Below are 20,114 nucleotides of genomic sequence, written 5' to 3' on the forward strand. Positions count from 1 at the left end.
CAGAGGGTCCCTCTGCAGACCCGGGACGGAGGCGCACCGCCCCTGCCGCCCACACATCCTGTCCTTCTCCCTGCGGGGCGCTCACCTTGCATGGGACTGGGGCCCCTTCTGCCTGCACGCCCCAGCCCTCTGCTCCCTGGCCAGACCTCCCACCATCCCCGCGAGGCAGACACCTGGTCTTTGCAGGCGGGCCGGGACCCCACCTTCATCTTGGACCATGACCATACCCCGCCCGCCACTCCAGGGCTCCCAGCCTGGCCCCTCTGCTCATGGTGGGCAGGGAGCCTCCTTCCCTGAGTCTGTTCTCAGGGGGCTCACAGTCCGTGCAGAAGAAAAGACTTAAATGGGGCATTAAAGTGCCAAGCACAGGCCCCCCCAACCCTAGCTGTGAGAAGGGCAGGAGACAAGAGCCTGAAGGGGGCCACCGGGGCAGGTCCGAGGCCTCCCCGAATCTGGGCCTGAGTGTCACACGCTTGGGGCAGAGAAGGAGCTCAGATGGGCGAGGACCAGAGCCGGCAGGCCCTGGCGTGGATGTGGGAAGGGAGACAGGGCAAGAAACCCCACTCCCGTGTCAGCCCCAGGGGCAGGGAGGACAGAGGGGAAGCTGGGCCTCGAGGCGGCTGCGGGCCCGCCTGGCCTCCCAGCCCCCGGCCCCTACGTGTAGCCTCAGTCTTCAGGAATGTCCTGTCCTTGGCGGGAGCTGCCAAGGCAAATGGACAGGGCCCAGGGCGGGGGCCAGGCAGGTGGCTGGCGGCTCTGACGTTTTCCTGGCCCGGGCCCGCGTCCCCCGTGGACGCTGCTCCAAGGCCGTGGGGCGCTCCTGCATCTGGGGGTGTGGGAGCGCAGCCAGGCCTCCGGCCATCTGCTGAGGCTCCCCCTTGGAGGGCCGTGCTGAGATGTCTGAAATATTTGTTTTGTAAAGGATTAACTTCCAGATGATTCTAGAAGGGGCTGGGAACAATGGTCCTGGCTGCAGCAGGAAGGCCCTTAATCCCCGCTTGGAATCTGGAGCAGGGCAGCACCTCCGTACCTTGAAAAGATGGAGCCATCTTCTCTTCCTCTCTTGCAGCTCAAAACCCCTCAGTCACTCGTTCACCCATTCGTTCAACAAACATCTCTGCTGCGACACAGACCTGCAGGAAGGGCTCAGGGCCCCGCCTGGCCAAGTCCCCCTGCTTTGCCCACCCTGCGGCCTCTCTCACACACGCCCCCTGCATCCTGGTCCCAGTGCCCACGAAAGGGTCAGCGTCCCCTCTGCCCACTCCCTTCCCATCGCCCTTGGGGGGTCCCTTGGGGGAGGAGAGAGGCTGGATGCCTCTCCTCCGTGAGGCTGCTGTGCGGAGAGGTCTCTAGTCCCTGGTGTCTGCTCTGCGGGGTCCACGGGCCCTTGCCGGGAGGCAGGGTCCCCGGGGGGTGAAGGACGGAGGTCGAGGAGAAGACCCTGCTGGACCAGCCAGGTGGGGGCCAGTCTGTGAGGGAGCGGGGAGAGGTCCAGAGGACAGGCTGTCTCTGTGGGCAGGTCGGGGGCGGTGGTCAGGGTCCCGGCACTGGTCAGTGGAGAAGACCATCGGCGCAGTGGCCAGCAGTGTGGTCCTTGGCTTTGCATCCCCTGAGGATGGACTGTCTGGTCTAAGCGCCACGCTGTGGGCTGAGGATGGAGTGAGTGTTCTACCATGGACGCAGATCAAACGACAGGGGCACTTTTTAGGGACCTGACTTTGGCAGTGATGGAGGCCTGGGCGGTCTAGGAGGCACTGCTGCCCCTGGTCTGGGCTGGGGCCTGAGGCCGGCAGGGCAGGCACTTGAGAGAGAAGACAAACAGGGCGTGGGAGGGGGCCGGGGTGGATTCTGCCCACTGGGTCCTGCATGGTTACCCACCCTTGCTGCACGGGAACTGGACTTCTGGGCCATAGGAATTAAGGGAGGGTGGGCATGAGGACTGAGCTAGGCCATGAGGTCCATCTCCGGGACCCTTGCTGGGACCACTGAGAAAGGAGCCTTCTTTGCACTGAAGCCTGTCCATCTCCTGGGGCGGCGGCAATAGAACAAGCTAAAAGAAAACTCAAGGAGAGCATCTTCCACGTGTAAGCTTGCAAAGGAGGAACAGGCTGTTTGGTTTCCAGCAGTTCATCAAAATGTCTAGTTTCATCATCCTAGCAGCACGTGGGACTTCTACCTCCGATAAGGGAATGCTTATGCTCTGCATCTCCGAAAGGCCCCCATCTCTTTCCAGATGTGGGGATGGCCATTTGTTTTGTGACCTTGGTTCTTTGATGGGTTCACAAAAATCTGTCTGTCCAGCTTTCTTCTTGTGGTCAGCATGGGACTTAAGTTGTTCAAGCTCTTAGGTTTAAGCGCAGCTTAAACAACAGGAGTTCATCCCCCCAACCCCAGTCCTGGAGGCGGGAAGTCTGAAGTCAAGGAGTCCCAGGCCTGCAACCTCTCCCCTAAAGGCTTAGGGGAGGGTCCTTCCTGCCCCTTCCAGGCATGCCTGGGCTTGTGGCTGCGTCACCCCAGTCTCTGCCTCCATCCTCTACTGGCCCCCTCCGTGCCATTGCTCTCTTCTGTCACTTCTAAGGACACTTGCCATTGGATTTAGGGCCACCTGGGTAACCCAGGATGACCTCCACTGAGATCCTTCATCACAGCTGTGAAGATTCTTTTCCCAATAAGGTCACACTCACGAGTCTGGGGATTTGTTGTTCACTCACTCAGTCATGTCCAACTCTGCAACCCCATGGACCACAGCTCGCCAGGCTTCCCTGTCCATCATTATCTCCTGGAACTTGCTCAAACTCATGTCTATTGAGTCAGTGATGCCATCCAACCATCTCATCCTCTGTCGTCCCCTTCTCCTCCTGCCCTCAATTTTTCCCAGCATCAGGGTCTTTTCCAATGAGTCAGTTTGGGGATGAGGATGTGGACATGTCCTCTGAGGGCCTCTTTGGCTCACTAGAGATGCTGTGCTGCAGTGGACACCATGGCCTGGGGATGGACAGTCTCTGAAAGCAGGAGTAAATGGGCATCAGGGCGGGGAGCTGCACAGGGGCTTGTGAGGGGCCAGCTCTAGGATCCGGCTGAAGCCAGTATGACTTGAGAGCCTGCCTCTTGCAGTCGAGTCTGATGGGTCTCGGTGTGGGTCACAGAGGGAGAAAGAAAAGGATGGGGTGGGGGTCAGCTGCCTAGGAAGGGGTCCTGGGGGGCCTGCCTGATGCCTGACCAGGACACTCTGCCCGTGGGACCAACAGCCGTAGGGAAAACTTGCCCACCCTCATTTAGGCAGCAGAGATGCCCTCCAAGGGTCAGAACAAGTGGTCTTTCTTTCAACCGAGCCCCACTTCCAGGAGAGGGTGGGCTGGGTGTCGTGCAGTGAGGGGGCTGGGTGTCGTGCAGTGAGGAGGCTGGGGAGAGGCTACCACTGGGTCCTGTGGGCACCAAGGACCAGGCCTGTGTGGGCAGCAGCTGAGGAAGAGGAGAGAAGGTTCTGAGCAGGAGTAGGAGGCGGGAGCCAGGGCTCAAGAAGGCGTTAGGACAGCCCTGTGACTGTGCCTGGGCATGGCGGCTGGGTGGCCATGCAGGCAGGTGAGTGAGGTGCGGGTCTGTGCTGCCTGCGCGCACAGCGAGGCAGCGGCTCCAGGCCCAGACGGTGGCGGACGGTCCGCTGGACTGGACACCACACAGGAGACAGGGCACTGCGTCCTGAGGAGCCTGCAGGCCAGGGTGGAGGAGCCCGTGCCCCTGGCTGGCTGGCTCAGCTCCCTAAGACTGCATCACCCGGCCTCTCCTGCCTTCTGCGTGCCCAGCCCTGGGGGTGGCATCCCTTTGGGCCCCTGGGGAGGAAGGTGCATGGGTTGGCATGGCCACACAGCTGCAGGCTCGAAGGCCAGCACCGCGTAGGAACTGGCTGAGGAAGCTGGCCAGGCCTCCCTGGGGCAATATGAGATCTGAGTGGGAGGGTGCTGGGGGATGACATCCGGGTTAAAGGGCATGGTCACAGCGTGGAGGCTAGGGAGGCCAGAGTGGCCGAGGGCATATCCTGGAGCCTTGGCAGCCACAGTGAGAAGGGAGCAAGGGGTCCTTGATATATGCTGGAGGTCAGTCCAGTGGGCGCCGGTACCCAGAGAGGAGGTTGGCACTCGGTGGAAGAGTGTCATGGAGTACTGCCAACGGAATGCGGGTGTAGGGAGAGGGCAGGGAGGTGGTTCAGCCCATGGAGATGCAGTGAATACCTCCTCGATGACTGGATTTGGAAGATGAGGGGAGCAAGAGTGATGAGGGTGGGACCACTTCCATGAAAGAAAGACTGAGAGAGGCGGAGTGGAGGAACGAGTGGCCGTGACTGGGGCTGGTGGGCTGGAGGCACACGCGGGGTGCTAGGCGGCACACCGGGCACCAGTGAGTCCTGAGGCTTGAGTGTCCGGGAGTCTGAGGGCCTGGGAGGCGGGGTGCAGGCAGTCGGCACGGCTGTGCGTGGGCCGCGGGGCGCGAGGGGTGAGGGCAGCCGAGGCCTGCACGTTCCTGTGCCATCCTTGGCTGTGCCCCAGCCTGAGGGCCCAGCTGACCCTCAGTCCTGAACCCTCCGCCACGCCCGCCCCCCTCCCATTCTCCTGCTCTCCGCCCCTCCGGACTCAGTGACTTGCCTTTGTTCTCATGAACGAAGCCACTGGCCCCCACCCCAGGGAGTCACTCTCAGCTATCAGGGAAGCCCGCCGGGCGCCAGCAACAGAGAAGGCCGCTGTGCTCCCGGCCTCACGCCCCAGGGCTGAGTGAGGGCCTCTCTCTGACACCCCCCCCGGGCACTCAGGTGGCAAGCCCCTCTCCACCCACCCTTAAGACTGTGGGTACCTGCAGGCGACGCCCCTGCGCGGCACCAGTTAGCACCGTCCTCCAGTTTCTGTGTCAGCAGCGGTTCCTGTGTGTGGCCTGCCCCGGAAGGAGTACTGAGCTCGAGGGCGGATGTGCACTCCTACCTGGCGGCTGAGGGGTGCACGCTGGGTCCCCAGGACACGGCTCGGCGGTGGCAGTCTAGGCTCCGTTTATTTTTCCACTGGTTTGGCAACTAGACTGGAGCAGCTTGGGGCCCAGGGGCCAGCAAGTAGCCCTGTGCGGCCCGCACTCAGGTGAGGGGCGGAGGGTGGCGCTGCCTCCGTGCTGGCACGGTCTGCGTCCTGCTCCTGGGCACGCGGCGGCGATGGAGACACACGTGGTGGGACGCCGGTCCAGCCTGGGGCTGGAGGCACCAGCAGCACACGTGCGAGACTGTCAGGGAGAGGAGGTCTGGCCACGACAGCCCACCGCCCTGGACTGGCTACGCCCGAGGCCGCGTCTGCTGGCGCTCTCCAAGCCCCTGTGGGTGCCGGCCCGCGCACCGAGAGCAGCACCCTCTGTTGCCACGGCCAAGACCAGCCTAGCGCCAGAGGTCCCGGAGCCCTGGCAGCCTCTCCACTGGGGAGCCCGCCCTAGCTTTGGAGACTGGAAGCTAAAGTCTAGCCTGTCCTCCCAGTCCTTCCACAGAGATGCAAATAACCCATTAGGATGCAAATAGCTGCCGGCTCTCTCGGCAAATACCTCCATTCCCCCCAAGGGCATCAGTGAGCAGAAACAGTGGCCACCCACCCCAGAAAAGTGTGAATCTAAACCAGAAGGACCCCCGGATGGGCCCCGGCTCGGTGACGGGAGAGTGGACAGAAGGGCCCACAGGAGTGCCCCAGGTCTGCCCAGGAGCCCACGTGATACAGCGAGCCTGACCGCCAGGGACAGCGGGTCTGGAGCGCGAGCACCAGCACCCACAGGAGGCTGAGGGCAGGTGCACGGGGCAGAAAGCGAGGCCCTGCCCCGTGGCGGACGTGACCGGGAGCCCCGGGGGAGGCCTGTCCAGGGACAGGAGACCCTGTCCAGGTCCGGAGGGGTTCTGGGGGCTGCCACATCCAGCGCAGAGTGTTTCGGGGTCTTCTCCCTTGGTCTTGGGCTGATCTCCCAGCCCCATTGCCTCTGCGAGGGGTACTGAGAGGCTGTGGGTGTGGAGACAGACGCGGCCGCGGGGCGGCAGTGCAGGCTCACTCATCGCCACCGAGGTGGCCGCGGCGGGGTCTGCCCACCACGGGATCCGCCCGCGCGGCATCCCGGGTCCGCCCAGGCCGGATACCACAGTGGTCCACAGGGTCATCAGGGAGATGGGAAGCCTGTCCGAGCTACCCCATTCCACCCCAAGTCAGCCCGAGCGGCACTGTTGAATGTGGGAGAGGAGACGGAGCACTCGGGACAATGAGGGATCCCTATGCCTGGGGCAACACGGAGCCACCTTCAGAGAGAGACTTTTTCTATGCGGCCTTCGGCAGCCCAGGGTGCTGGGTGCCGCTTTGCCGAGGGTAGGAGGATTTCACAGCTCTTCTCTCTTTGTCTTGAGCTGACCCTGCCGGCCCATCACAGCCCTGAGACAGAAACCAGCGGCTGTGAGTGTGGGGACAGAAGCGGCCGCGAGGTGGCGGTGCGGGCTCACACATCAGCGGCCGGGGTTCGCCCACGCGGCATCCCGGGTCCAGACGTGCGGCCATATACCGCGGTGGCCCCGAGGGTCACGTGGGAGACAGGGCGCTCGTCTGAGCCTCCTGAGGTGCCAGGTCGGGCCACACTGCAGCTTCAGCTACACTCACAGCCCCCGCCTCCCCACCGAAGTCCCAAGGGGTGGGACCTATGTCTTGTCTCCAGGCTGGAGGATGGCAGCCTGTGGCTCTAAAGCCTGGACTCTGTGCTTCCAGTCCAGCCTACTGCCTCCCCACCCCAGACAGACCTCCAAAATTCTAGGTCTTTTATTGAGCCGCATCCTCCTTCAAGGGGAACATCAGACCCTAACAGCCGGTCATTAGCATCTCCATGCTGTTCACTGTTTGAAATGCTGAAGGTCTGGGCGTGTTGCTGCCTCTGGGTTCAGCCGCGGCTGGTCTGCGGGTTGCTGAGCACCCCCCAGTGTGGGTTTCATCCGGCACCCTAGTCCTGGGGTCGTTAAGGGGTGGGCATCTGGGCTGGGTAAGCGTGCTCGGTGGCTGTTTAGTTCCACACACTGTGCTCTGGGACCCACGCAAGACCTTGGAGGCGTGTTTCCCAATTGACAGGAGCTGCCCTGGAGCCCATGAGCTGTTGGGTGTGGACCCCACTGCACCCTAGTCATGGCCCCAGGTCACCAAGGTGGGGGACAAGTGGGGGTAGGGGAATAAAGGGCCTCACATCCAGGGTGGCAGGGACCTGATGGGGAGCCTGGGTGAGGCACAGCCCTAGCTCCAGAGGGACCCCTCCTGCGCCAGTCCCCTGGTGACACAGGGCACTGTGAAGAGGATACCGGGGTCCTTGCCGCTGTATCAGGGGCCACCTCCCTATCTAATCCCACCCCAAAATAGGGCTGTGTCGTTGTGGGTGTGGAGACAGACGCGGCCGCGGGGCGGCAGTGCAGGCTCATGCATCACCACCGAGGTGGCCGCGGCGGGGTCTGCCCACCACGAGATCCGCCCGCGCGGCATCCCGGGTCCACACCGGCCGGATACCACAGTGGTCCACAGGGTCATCTGGGGGATGGGACACTTGTCCAAGCTACTCCGTGTCACCCCAAGTCACCCCGGGCAGCACTGTTGAAGTTAGGAGAGGAGACGGAACACTCGGGACATTGAGGGATCCCTATGCCTCGGGTGACGCTGAGCCAGCTTCAGAGAGAGACTCTTTCTATGGGACCTTCGGCAGCGTAGGGTGCTGGGCACCGCCTTGCCAAGGGCAGGAGGATTTCGGGGGTCTTCTCTCTTTGTCTTGGGCCGACCAAATAGACCCATCACAGTCCTTGAACGGAGCCCCGGGTTGCGGATGTGGGGACAGAAGCGGCCGCGAGGTGGCGGTGCGGGCTCACACGTCAGCGGTGGTGGTTTGCCCACGCGGCGGCCCGGGTCCATGCGTGCCCAGCCAGAGACCTTGCTGGTCTGCATAAGCCAGATATCACGGTGGCCCATGAGTGTCGTGGAGGGAACGGGCACTCATCTGAGCCACCTCAGGTGCCAAGTCGGGTCACACTGCAGCTTCAGCCACAGGATCCCCCCCCACCCCCCCACTGAAGTCCCGTGGTGTGGGACCTAACTGACGTTTCCCTGGCACGAGAATGGCAGCCTGTGCCACTAAAACCTGGACTTTGTGCTTCTAGCGCGGTGTACTGCCCCCCACCCAGACAGACCTCCCAAACTCTGGATCTTTTATTGAGCTGCGTCTGCCTTCAAGGAGAGCCTCCAACCCTAACAGTATGTTATTAGCATCTCCATGCAGTTCAGCTGTTTGAAATGCTAAAGGTCTGGGCGTGCCGCTGACTCTGGGTTCAGCCGCTGCTGGACTGCTGGTTGCCGGAGTACTGCCACCAAAGCGGGTTGCGGCAGGCACCCTAGTGCCGGGGGGTCATTAACCGGTGGGGATCTGGGCTGAGCAAGCGTGCTCAGTGGCTGGCCATTTCTCCACGCCACGCTCTGGGCCCTCACAGTCTCATGGTGGTGGGTTTCCCGACCAATAGAAGCCCCTGGGTCTGCCCAGGAGCCCGTGAGCTGTTGGAAGTGGGCCCCACAGCACCCTAGAGACATGGTCTCCTGTCACCAAGGTGGGGGACAAGTGGGGATAGGGGACTAAAAGGTCTTGTGCTGGGGATGACAGGGATCTGATGGGGAGCCTGGGTGAGGCACAGCCCTAGCTCCAGAGGGACCCCTCCTGCGCCAGTCCCCTGGTGGCACAGGGCCCCGGGCACCGCCTGCCCAGGGCAGAGGATCCCGGGGTCCTCCCCGCTGCATCAAGAGCCCCCTCCCTGGCTGGTGGCCCCCCAGATAGGGCTGCGTGGTTGTGGGTGTGGAGACAGACGCGGCCGCGAGGCGGCAGCGCGGACGCCAACATCACCACCCGCGGCCGCTGTGCCTGAGGTCCGATTACAGCCAAAAGTGGGAGTCTGCCCACGGTAAAGTCTAGAGTTTTCTCACATAAATCTGACGGTTCACCCATGGCTAAGGCTGGGATTTTTTCAAAGAAATCTGGGGGTTCACCCATGGTCAAAGCTGGGATTTTCCCACTTAAATCTGAGAGTTCACCCATGGCCAAGGCTAGAGTTTTCCCATGTAAATCTGGGGGTTCACCCATGGTCAAAGCTGGAATTTTTCCACGTAAATCTGGGGTACACACATGGTCAAGGCTGGAGTTTTCCCATGCAAATCTGGGGGCACACCCATAGCAATGGTTGGAGTTTTCCCACATAAATCTGGGGGTCCACCCACGGTCAAAGCTGGAACTTGCCCGTGTAACTCTGTGGGCTCACCCATGATCAAAGCTAGAGTTTTCCTAAGTAAATCTGGGGATACACATAGGGTCAAGGCTGGAGTTTTCCCACGTAAATCTGGGGGTTCACACATAGCAAAGGCTGACCGTCAGGCATGGCAGGGATCTAGGAGAGCAGGGTCTTCTCAAGGCCCTAACTGAGGTGGACTCAGAACTGGAGAGCTCTGGGTCCCTTGCTGGGGCGTGCCCCCCACCTCATGGCCCCAGCACTGTAGACTTGGTGGCCAAACCCTCCGGATTGCTGGTCCCCAAAGCCCCCCTGAGGCCGAGGTGCTTGCCCCAGGGATGGGGTGGCTGGGGGGTTCAAGGCTCTGGTCTTTGTCTGGATTCTGGATGTGAGCCGCGGGCTGCGACGGCCGGGGAGGCTGTCGGGCTCACCGCCCCGGTGCGCCTGTGAGCGCAGAGGACAGCGGCACGCCTGGCCCCGACGTGGGGCCGACCGTGGCGGGACAAGATGGGGCTCCCCGGCCACGCTGGGGACCCTGCCCCGCACAGGGCGCTGTGCTCACAGCAGGGTCCATCGGCCAGATGGCCCTCGAGCAGGAGAGTCGGCTCCCACCGGCCGGTGAGACCCGGGGAACTTCCCCCGGCCTCCCGGAGCCCTGAGCCCCGCATCCCGCACCCCCCGCACCCCAGGCTCCGGAACCACGGCGTGGTCTCAGCCACAGCGGCGGCAGGAGGCAACCCTAAAGTCGCACGGGGCATCCGGCGGCTCCCGCCCGGACCTCCGTCCGGGGCAGCGCGTGCCCCTGGGGGTTGGGCGGCAGCCGCCTGCGGGGACACAGTGTTGGGGGGGGGCTCTCGGGAACAATGCCAGAGCCTCCCCACCGGATGCCAAAGGAGGGGTGCGGGGACGGCCCTCTTTGGAGAATTCCAGGACGGGCGAGGTACGTGCGCTGGACCGTCCCGGGTGGGGGCGGGCCTCGCGGGGGCCCCAACACGGTCCCCGTGCCTATTGGCTGGCCGGGCAGGGGCGGGAATGCTGGGCGGGGCCGCCTCCAGTTAGAAAAAGCCCGGGCTAGGGCCCGAAGAGCAGGGTGTGGGAGGGGGGTGGTGGGAGGGATGGGGGGGCACGGGGGAAACTGGGGGAACTGGGGAAACTGGGGGAACTGGGGAAGCGGGGGAGCGGAGGGGTAACCGGGGGAAGATGGGGAAGTGGGGTGCAGGGAAGTTTGCGTGGGGTGGGCCAAGGATCACCTTGGACATCTGGAGCCTGGCAGGAGCGGACTCACAGAGGGGCTGGCTTGGGGAGGGCCGCGGGGCGCCCGGGAGCCTTTTGGGGATCATTTTTTGCTCCCGGGCGCCCCGCAGGCCGGGCAACATCTGCGTGGGAGGGTGAAAGACCCAAGCTAGCAGCGCGAAGAAGAAGAGGGGGGAGCCAGGCATTCATCCCGGTCAATTTTGGTTTCAGATCGTGGCGACTGGTGGACAGGGGGGCTTGAGAGAGGCTCGCCCCGGGGCTGGGGCAGCGGAGGCATAGCTGGCAGCCGCGGGCAGGTGAAGACAGCGCTCTGCCGGCCAGGTGAGTCCCCTTCTCCTCGCTGGTCCTTGCTCTCCTGGTCTCCTGCAGAAGGAGGTTCTGGGGAGTGCGGGCCAGCGAGGTGGAGAGGCTGGCCTCCCGGCAGAGCAAGACGCAGGCTGGTCAGGTAGCACAGGTGATACCGTCTCAGGGGGAGCTGAGACAGGGCGGGCTGGGGGGCCGCGGGCTGGGGGGCCGTGGGCTGCCCCGGGTGGCAAGGGCATTTCCAGAGAGTCAGGCGGGAGCGGAGCAGGCAGGGCTGCCAGCACGTGTAGGGGGCACTCAGGCCCCCGGGGCGAGCAGGACAGGGCGGGGACTCAGGACAGAGGGGTTCCCAGCCGCCACTTCACCCACTGTAATTCATTTAGTAGTAGGTCACAGGAGCGGCTCCGGCCAGGCGTCATCAGGCCTGAGCCGGAGCCTCGAGGGCCGGAGAATGAGAGAGAAGGCAGCGCAGTGCGCGGGCAACCGCGGCGGGGTGTCATCTGGGGGGCGGTGGCCGCGAGACAGGCCCGGAGAGATACCCGCAGCAGGGAGGCTGCACGGGCCCAGCCCGTGGACGCCAGCCCCACGCAGCACTGCGGCCCGGGAGCCACGCGGGAGGGCCCCAGTGCACTTGGGGACACTGGGGACACTTGACCCGAACCGCTGGCCCCTGGGATGGGCATGATAGATAGAACAGCACCCAGGGGAGTCAAGGACACGGGCGAGACCAGGCTAGGTGGGGCGGGTGGGGTGGCGTGAATGTGCACTCTCGGGGGAAGGGAGGTCAGGGCACAGGCAGGGGCGAGGGGCCAGAGCCGGGCACCGAGCCAGTGGGAGGGGCACTGGACTTCGAGCTCGTGGCCAAGGCGGGCCTCTGCGGGCGATGACGGAGCGGGATCGGTGCCTCTGAGCTCGGACCGGAGACGAAGGTGAGTGTCCAGCCCGCTGCCCTCCTGATGCCCTTGGCCACCTCTGCCCACTCAGTCAGCGCCCCCCACCTCTCTCTCTCTGCCCACAGCCATGTCTCCAGTGGGGTGTTGGTGCCTGCCAGCCACGGAGGCCGGGCGGCCAGGACGCGCACAGAGGGATATGATATGGTCCGGTGTGATGGAGAGAGCAGGCGGGACCGTCCAGCCTCCCAGGTGAGTGCAGATGCGGGCGGTGCCCCCTACCCAGGGCCCGCTGACCCGCACTGAGCCTCACAGGCGCCTCTCTCCCGTAGAACACTGGCCCCGCGGGGAGCCCGGATATCGACGTTCCTTTAGTCTCCTGACGGAGCAGACACACCACTGCTGCTCTTCAGACACCCAGAACCCTCAAGATGACAAGGTGAGAGGGCCCGCCACACGCAGGGTGGCAGGGCGCACAGGCCCCAGAGGTGGGTGCTCACGCTCTCCCATCCCCGCAGAGATGGTGCTACCCAGCTCATGCCTGGGACTTGGAACATGGACTTCTTCAAGTCTTCTAGCTCTGACTCGAGAATATGCTGCATTTTGGAACCACTACACACCCTAACTCAGGAATCAGCTCTGGAAGGTACTGTCCCCCTCAAAGTGCCCCCGCCCCGCCCCCCGGCCCAGCCTGCCCCGCCCTCACGCCTTCTCTCTGTCCGCAGGTTGACCTAAAGGAACGGACGACCCACACCACCGGAAGAGCGGCCCCCGCGGCGACACCCACCCCGGCCCGGCGACTCCATCTCTGTGGCTCCCCCCTGCCCCAGCCCCAAGACCACCGACAGCCTCCCTCCCTCCTTTTCCTCCTTTTCTGACTCTATTTTCTGATCTTCTCTCTGCTATTCTTTGCTCAGGAGACTCAGAGCCTCCAGAGCCCCGTTCTCCCTGTCCCCCTTGAATCAATTTGCACTAAAAGTCGTTTGCACTGGTTGGGGTTCTGGAGCCAGCCCTGGTCTCTGAGCGTGTGTAAGCGCGCGTGTGTGCACACTGCTGAATGTGTAGGCCTCCTCAGCCCGTGCCCCCGCCCAGCACCCTCCCACCCTTGCGGGTGCCTGGGAGGGGGTCCGAATGGGGGGGCCCGAGTGTGAGGGGCCCCGCCCGCCCACACCTAGTCTGGAGGCTCCGAACATCAGGAGCACACACCAGGCATGAATGTGTGTCCATCTTGCCCAGTGTCCCTCCCTGCCAGGGCCTCCTCAGATGCCCTGGACTCATCAATAAACTCAGTTACAGGAATTTGTCTCAGGACTCTTGCATTCGGGATGAACGGGGTGGGGGGGAGGCGCTGGGGGGGAAATGGGGCGGGGGAACACGGGAAGGCATGAAGGGCTGCATACAGCGTGGGGGCAAACCATGGGTGGGGCCACGTGGAGGGGAGGGGGCGGCCTGGAGCCAGCACAGAGTAGGGGGCTGCGGACACGAGGGGGGCGGGGCTCCTGTGGGAGGGGCGGCTGAGGGGGCCGGGACACAAGGAAGCGGGGCAAGCACCACGTGGGGGCTGGGGTGAGGGGCAGGGGGAACAAAGGGGGCCGTCAGCCCTGAGAGAGCCCCTCCCGCTCACGACGCCCAGGCCGCTCTGAGCTGCCGGGCAGAACCCCAAGGCCTGGTCTAGGAGGCTGCTTTCTAGAATCGTCCCAGGAGAGTGGGCTTGACGTGGGATCAGGCGAGCCACAGTACTGGCAGGAGGCGGGCCCCGCCTCCAGGAAGCCCACCGCCCCCACTCTCGTCCCCAGTCCTGCGCACTGGGCCGCGGCACAGCAGCCCCCCCACGTTCTCTGCTGTGGTGGAGCAGGGAGGGGGTGCTCAGGAGGCCACAGGCAGGAGATCCATGGAATCCGCTCGGCTGCAGTGGGGGGCAGAGCGGGGTTGGGGGATGAGCGTGCGTCAGGCGGGCGACAGTGGGGCGCGGTAGGAAGGGGTGAGGGTGACAGGGAAGAGGGGGTGCACAGAAAGAGCCTGCCCGGGGCCGCGTCCTGCTGGCGTCTGGCCTTGGGGGTGCGCCTGGGGTGCACGGGCAGCCCGCATCTGCTGTCCGGGTATGAGGCAGCAGCGGGCTGGGGCCGCCCCTCTGCCTCTGACCCCCTACCCCCACCCCAGGCTTCCCAGCTCCTGGGCGCCAGGCACAACGCTGGGAACCCTTGGAAGGAGGGCTGGGTCCTTGGCCCCTTCCCGTGCTCAGGGCAGTCAGGAAATGCCTTGCGGGCCGACTGACCGAGAGGAGATAGCAGAGGCCTGGGAGACCCCCAGCGCGTGCCTTTCCCAGCGTCCGGGCGGCCGGCCCTTGGCTGCCCTGGCTCCAGCCCCAAGAGTCGCCCCCACCCCCACACACTCCCCCCGGGCTCCATATCTGGCCTCTCTGGGCCCAGCTCCCCCCGAGGGGAGACGTGCAAATTCCAGGGCTGCAAGGGGGGACAGTCCCAGAGCAACCGGGCGGGTGGTCGGCACGATGCTCCGGGATGAAGGCGTTTCATGACGTGCTCGCCCATGGCGCACGTGGGGGGCTCCTGAGAGCCTCCTGCCACCTACCCCGGGGGCTTTCACGGGCCCCAGCCGGCAGCTCGTGGGCAAGACCTGTCCCTCCCTGGGCCCATGGCCCGCTGGACTTGCCCCTGTGGGTTTTGCCAGCAGGACAAAGAAATCTATCCTTGTAGTCTCTGCGAGCCAGTCTCCCCTGGAGCTCTGCAGAGCTGGCCTCAGAAGACGAAGCCCAGTCTCCCGGGGCTGGAGGTGGTGTAGTGGGCGCCACAAGCGGGCTCAGGGGCCTCGAGAGTGACGGGCCGTGGCGGGGTGAGCAGGGGGACCAGGGCTCTGAGCCCCTCCTGCTCACACCTGCTCTTCTGCTCCAGGCTCCCCCGGATCCTGAGGCTCAGCTGGGGGTGCAGGCGCTCCTCACCAGGCCTGCCCAGGGAAACAACCCAGGCCCTCAGGCCCTGCCCGACCCCGCCTCGTCCACCCGCCTCCTGCCCTGCAGACACCAGGCAGCATCCACGCTGGCCGCCCCCCCTCCACCGCCCCTGCTCTGCTTCCAGGCTGGTTGCCTGAGCAGCGACGAGGAGGCCCTGCAGGGGTGCAGGCAGCACGTGGGGAGGCCTGGGGTGGGCCTGGGGCCCCGCTGGGGCTGGAGAGCTGGTGGCCAGCGCAGTTCCCCTCTGGGGAGCGGGGACCCCAGGTTGAAATGTGTTTACCTCTGGCCCAGCCCCGCTTCCTGCCTTAGAGAAGGGGCCCAGAGGGGGCTGTGAGGCAAGCTGGGCCCCCACCCAAAGCCACCTTCAGACGCCCCTGTGCCGAGGTGGGTCCCCAGGCAGATAGGGGCTTGGATTCCATGCCCAAGCCTCGCAGGGGCCTCACACCTAGGCCAACCCGCAGTCACGCTGCTCTGGTGCATTTAGGCTGAGCCACCGTCCAGCCTCTGGCCTGCGGAAAACAGGACTTCACGTGTGGGTGTGCTCATGCTCCCGTGTCCACGCGTGTGTCCATGTGTCTGTGGTCGACATGTACACCCGTGTGTGTCCCTGCGTGTGTGTGTTCCTCTCAGCATGTCCTTGTGGGCCTGTGTACCCGGCTCAGCTGTCTGGCTGTGTCCTCTCAGCCTATATAGGCTTAACTGGCTGCCTCTCCTGGGCTGTGTGTCCACAGGTCTTTGGATACAACACGAGTGAGGAGGGTCTCTGCTTGGGGTCGTTAACCAGGCCGGTCACGGTGGAGGGGCCCTGTCCAGTTAGGGGTGCTCTGCGGGGCCTACTGGCTTTTGCTTGGCCCTGGCTGCATATGTAGGCTTGAGCTGGGCCCAGATTTCATGACCTCTGGGCCCACCTTCAGGCCGAGATTGTGGACTCTGGGGTGGGGTGGGGCCGGCCATCCTTGTAGCCCTGAAAGGTGACAGGAGAATCTCCAGTGGTCCAAGAAGTGACACCCTACCAGAGCCAACATCATGTCTGGGGTCAGCGGACAGGTGTCCTGGGAGGCTCGGTGAGCAGGGTGGGCCTGCCACATGGCTTTGTCCCAGCCTGGGCTCCGGGCTGCTCCAAGCGCAGGCGCAGCAGACACGGGCCTGGGCTGGAGGCTGGCAGGGCGATGCTCCTGGGGTGAGGGGGCCAGGAGGCTTGGCCCCTGCTCAGCCCCAGGACCGCATACCTGGCCTGGGCTTGGAGCCCTTTTCTGCAGCTCCTCCTGTGTTTGGGTCTCTCCATGTGTTGTACATTTGAAAAGACCCTGATGCTGGGAAAGACTGAGGGCAGGAGGAGAAGGGGACGACAGAGGATGAGATGGCTGGATGGCATCACCGACTCAATGGACATGGGTTTGGGTGGACTCCGGGAGTTGGTGAGGGACATGGACGCCTGGCATGCTGCAGTCCATGGAGTCGCAAAGAGTGGGACACGACTGAGCGACTGAACTAAAGAGAACTGATGTGTTGCACAGACAAGCCCCCAAGCCAGGGGCCCCAGCAGAGATTGCGTGACTCTGGAAAGGGCAGACAGAAGGTGCTAGAAGGCATGTGGTCAGCTCAGGTCTCCCCTGAGTCCGTGGTGACCATGCTGGGCCGCAGCCCGGGCCACTTGCCCGCCTCCCTTCCCGGCCCCTCTCCCCGCACCTCTCCCAGACTGCGCCTGGTGACACGGCTGGCCCTTGGCCAGGGGTTGGGGGGGACCAGGGGGCCCCTTCCTGGAAGCCCACCTGCAGGCCGGCTTGCTGGGAAGGGCCCCTCCCCGCGGCCCCCCGCCCGCACCGTTTCCTGGAAGCGGTCACTGAGGGTATTCTGTTCCTTGTCAGCACCATGTTGCATGAAGCAGACACCGTGCTCCAGCACGGAACACCTGGCCGGACACGAGCGGGCAGCTGGGGCTGCGGGGAGCGACGGGGGCCTGGGGCCGGGCCAGCGGGCCGTCCCAGCGCCCCCCGGCGGGGCCGTCCTGGGGGCCACGATGCTGCGGGCGCAGAGCTGAGGAGGGGGCAGGGGTGCAGGGGTCGGCAGGCCGCGGGTTCCCACGCTCTGCAGAGGCCTCAGCAGGCATGGAAGGCCTGCCAGGAGAGCCTGAGGGGGCGGAGGAGCGGGGTCAGGAAGCGGGGCTGGAGCGGTCACCCTGAACCGGGTAGGAAGAGGCCCCCGGAGGGAGGGGAGGAAGGGGAGGACAGCAGGCTGGGAAAAGCGCTCCTGGGGACAAGGAACCAGGAGGGGCCAGACGGGTGGGTGCCAGGAACAGGGCGGTCACGGCCGTGAGGGGACTCTGGGGACCCTGAGTCACCAGGGGGCTGGGCCGGGCCTGGGCGAGCTGCGTGCCCGGGGTGCGGGGCTCACCTGAGGGGCTGGGAGCAGGGTGGGGGGCCTAGGCAGGGCTGCGGGACTGGGCTGGGGACATGGAGCAGGCATAGACGTTCCCGAGAGATGCTACAGAGTGTGGTCTCAGGGCCCGTGATCTGCAGGGAGCTCCAGAAGATAGAGGAGGGTCCATGGGGTCAGGGGCGCTGCAGGGGCGGGGGCGGCTCAGGGCCTCAGATCCGAGGACAGATCAGACTCGGGACACGGGCGTCCCCACACTTCCCCGCCCTCCCGGGTATCTCTCACATGTGGGCAGGAGACAAGGCCTGGGGGAGAAGAGCGTCCCTGGGGTTTATTCAGGTGGCTTTCAGACTCTGCCCCGTGCGTGGCGGGGCCCACGGGGTGCAGAGCAGCGCACACAGAGCCCCAGGGGTGCCCCGCTGGCTGGGAGTGACATCACCTCTATGTCAACACCGAGGAGTCGACAGCTTCCCGCCGGGCTTTATGGAGCGGGACCTGACTGGCCCGGGCCTCCACCCACGCCCCACGACACACACACTGGCCCACTGTCCTGGGGTCTGGGGTCTGGGGCCCCCAGGGCTCCATAGGGCTGCCTGTTTCTGCATCCGTTTTCCAGACCTTTGCGCTCCCCAGCAGAGAGCGTTGGGGAGAGTGTGGCCTGGCCTCCACCTTCACCTCCCTCTGTCCAGAGAGGCCTCTTAGATGGGCCTCAGGCCCAGTGTGGCACAGCGGGCTCCAGTAGGCCCCTTCCAACACCGGCTGGGCCCCCCCAGACCTCAGAGAAGTCAGAAGGGACCAGCCTTTCCCGGCCCCCAGCTCTGGTGGACACCCAGCCTCAGACTGGGGGCCCGAGGGGAGGGGGGAGAGCCACCATGGGGACAGCCGGCCCACCCAGTTTGGTGACACCCCTGCAAGTGAGACCTCTGGGGCCTCCTCTGGGGTCGGGGGGCTGGCCGGCCCTCTGCAGCCAAGCCCCCCGTCTCCGGGAAAGTGTGGGGAGGCCCGGGGCACAGGCAGGGCAGCGCCTGGCCCAGACCCCTGTGTGTGACAGGACCCCTCAACAGAGGGGAGGCAGATTCTGCCAGGCTAGGGGACCCTAGAAGGCCTGGGGTCTGGAGGCCTGGCCTCAGAAACAGGCCGTACTTCCTCCATTCCAGGCCCCCGGCTGCCACACCGCCATGCAGGCCTGCGAAGGGCTTGGATTTAAAGCTTTTGCTCCACTAAGGTTATTCTTTCTTTCCCAAAGGTTTCTGGGACCCAGACAGGATGAGTTGGCCTAGCGTGGCTAGACAAAGCCAGGCAGGAGGGCCCTCCCATCCCAAGAGCCTGGTGGCCTGGGGCAGGCCCTGGAGCCCCCAGTCTGGGGTGGTAGACAGATGGGTGGGTGAGTGGCTGAGCGAGGCCAAGAAGGTGGGGGATGAGCGGTCACCAGGGAAGGGCTGGCAAGCAATAGGACGGCTCCGGGGCTCTCACCACCCAGGCCCAGCTCCACTCAGCAGCTTCCAGCCCCTGCCTCTCTGCCGTGCGCCCCCCACCCCCCATCCCCGCCCACGGCCCTTCCTGAGACTGACCCTGAGCCCAGGGCTCACAGCCTGAATCCGTCTGTCCCTGCAGGCGCGCTGAGGGCCAGGGGCCTACAGCCTCTGCCCCCCGTTGGCCCGTCCAAGGGTGAACGACCTCACCTGGGATGTGGGGGCAGAGGGCATGTGTGCCAAGAGTGGCCCCCGAGGGGCACATGGCTGTTTGCAGGTCGGGAGGTGCCTGAGATAAAGCGGCTGTTTTCCCAGTGGGCTCGGAGCCAGAGGGGGCCGTGGGGCCGCCCCAGCCAAGGCCAGGGCACTGCCTCAGGCGCCCCTCTGTGCGGAGCTCCGGGGGGAGCAGGAAGAGGTGGTTGCACAAGCAGGCCCACGCTTGCCAACCAGGGGGACCAGCCCTGCCTCCCCCAGCAGCAGCCAGCGCCCCCCCCGGCTCCCAGGAAGCCCCTGCCCCGCAGCCGGTTAAGAGGGTCTCAGAGTATTAGCCTCCCACATGTGGGAGCCTGTCATGCGACGACTTAATTAAGGACAAATTTCACGGGTCCTGGATTTGGTGGGCACAGCCCCTGCCCACCGGGGCTGACACACCGGGCCAGGGGAGGGGGCTGAAGGGGCTGGGGAGTGGGAGGCTCCAGGCCCGCAGGAGGGAGGCCGGGACGCTGGGATTAAGGACTGACATGATGTGCCTGTCACGGATAAGTGCTTGTGTAGAGGAGGGGCGGTGGGGGGCTGGGTGGGAAGCAGGCAGGAGGGGTCTGCAGGAAATGGGCTCAAGAGCCAACCCTGCCCGCCCGCCCGGCCGGCCTGGGAGCCTCTGGAGCGGCAAGAAGGCCTCGGGTCTGGAAGCAGACCCCCACCCCAGGCCTCCACAGCCATCACGAGGGGGCCCAGGGAGCCACCCACACTTCCGCTCCGAGCCAAGCGTGGGGCCCAGCCGAGCCAGCCGGACGCCGTGCTCAGCCCTCCCGGGGGAGGCTGGGGCCGGTAGGAAGAGGCCGGCCGGAGGGCCGCGGCTGCCCAGCCTGGAGGGAGCCCACGGGTCAGGACGGGCCCCAGACGTCCCCGCTCCCTCGCCATCCATCACGGAGCTGTCACCCAGGAACGTGCTCCAGACGCGCTCCCCTCGGGAGGAGGCCCCAGGCAGGCTCCGGTCCCCCGCCCGCCCCCTCAGCACACACCCGCGCTCTGTGAACATGGTGCCCCCTTCCCAGCCTGGGCCCGTGACCCTGCTCTCATCGTGGACATGGGCCTCCGCACTGTTCCAGCCTTCCCCCAAGGAGCCCTGGCCTCCTCCTGCTCGATGGCTGCCTTGGTGGTGGTGGGGAGGCACCCACAGATCCAGACCGTGTTCCCCAAGCCTCGAGAGCAGGCAGCCAGTCCAGCCTGAGCCAAGAGCAAACAGCCTACCACGTCCAAAATGGCAGTACTGTTGCTCAGGGTGTGCCCACTGCTCTCGGGCCGGCCAGCCTGGGGAACAGCCCTTGAGCCCTGCCTCCCCC

At 65.1% G+C, this 20,114-nt stretch overlaps 1 long non-coding RNA gene across 1 annotated transcript; it reads left to right on the forward strand.

The window, feature by feature from the left end:
• Window positions 1–10,525: 10,525 nt before the first annotated feature.
• LOC102397479 lies at window positions 10,526–13,035 on the forward strand. The gene is made up of 5 exons (XR_326913.3): window positions 10,526–11,775; window positions 11,865–11,988; window positions 12,069–12,175; window positions 12,255–12,382; window positions 12,462–13,035. It is a non-coding gene; the product is annotated as an uncharacterized LOC102397479 (long non-coding RNA).
• Window positions 13,036–20,114: the final 7,079 nt, after the last annotated feature.

The sequence above is a fragment of the Bubalus bubalis genome, chromosome 5, assembly GCF_019923935.1.
Source record: "Bubalus bubalis isolate 160015118507 breed Murrah chromosome 5, NDDB_SH_1, whole genome shotgun sequence".
In the NCBI taxonomy this organism is placed as follows: Eukaryota; Metazoa; Chordata; class Mammalia; order Artiodactyla; family Bovidae; genus Bubalus; species Bubalus bubalis.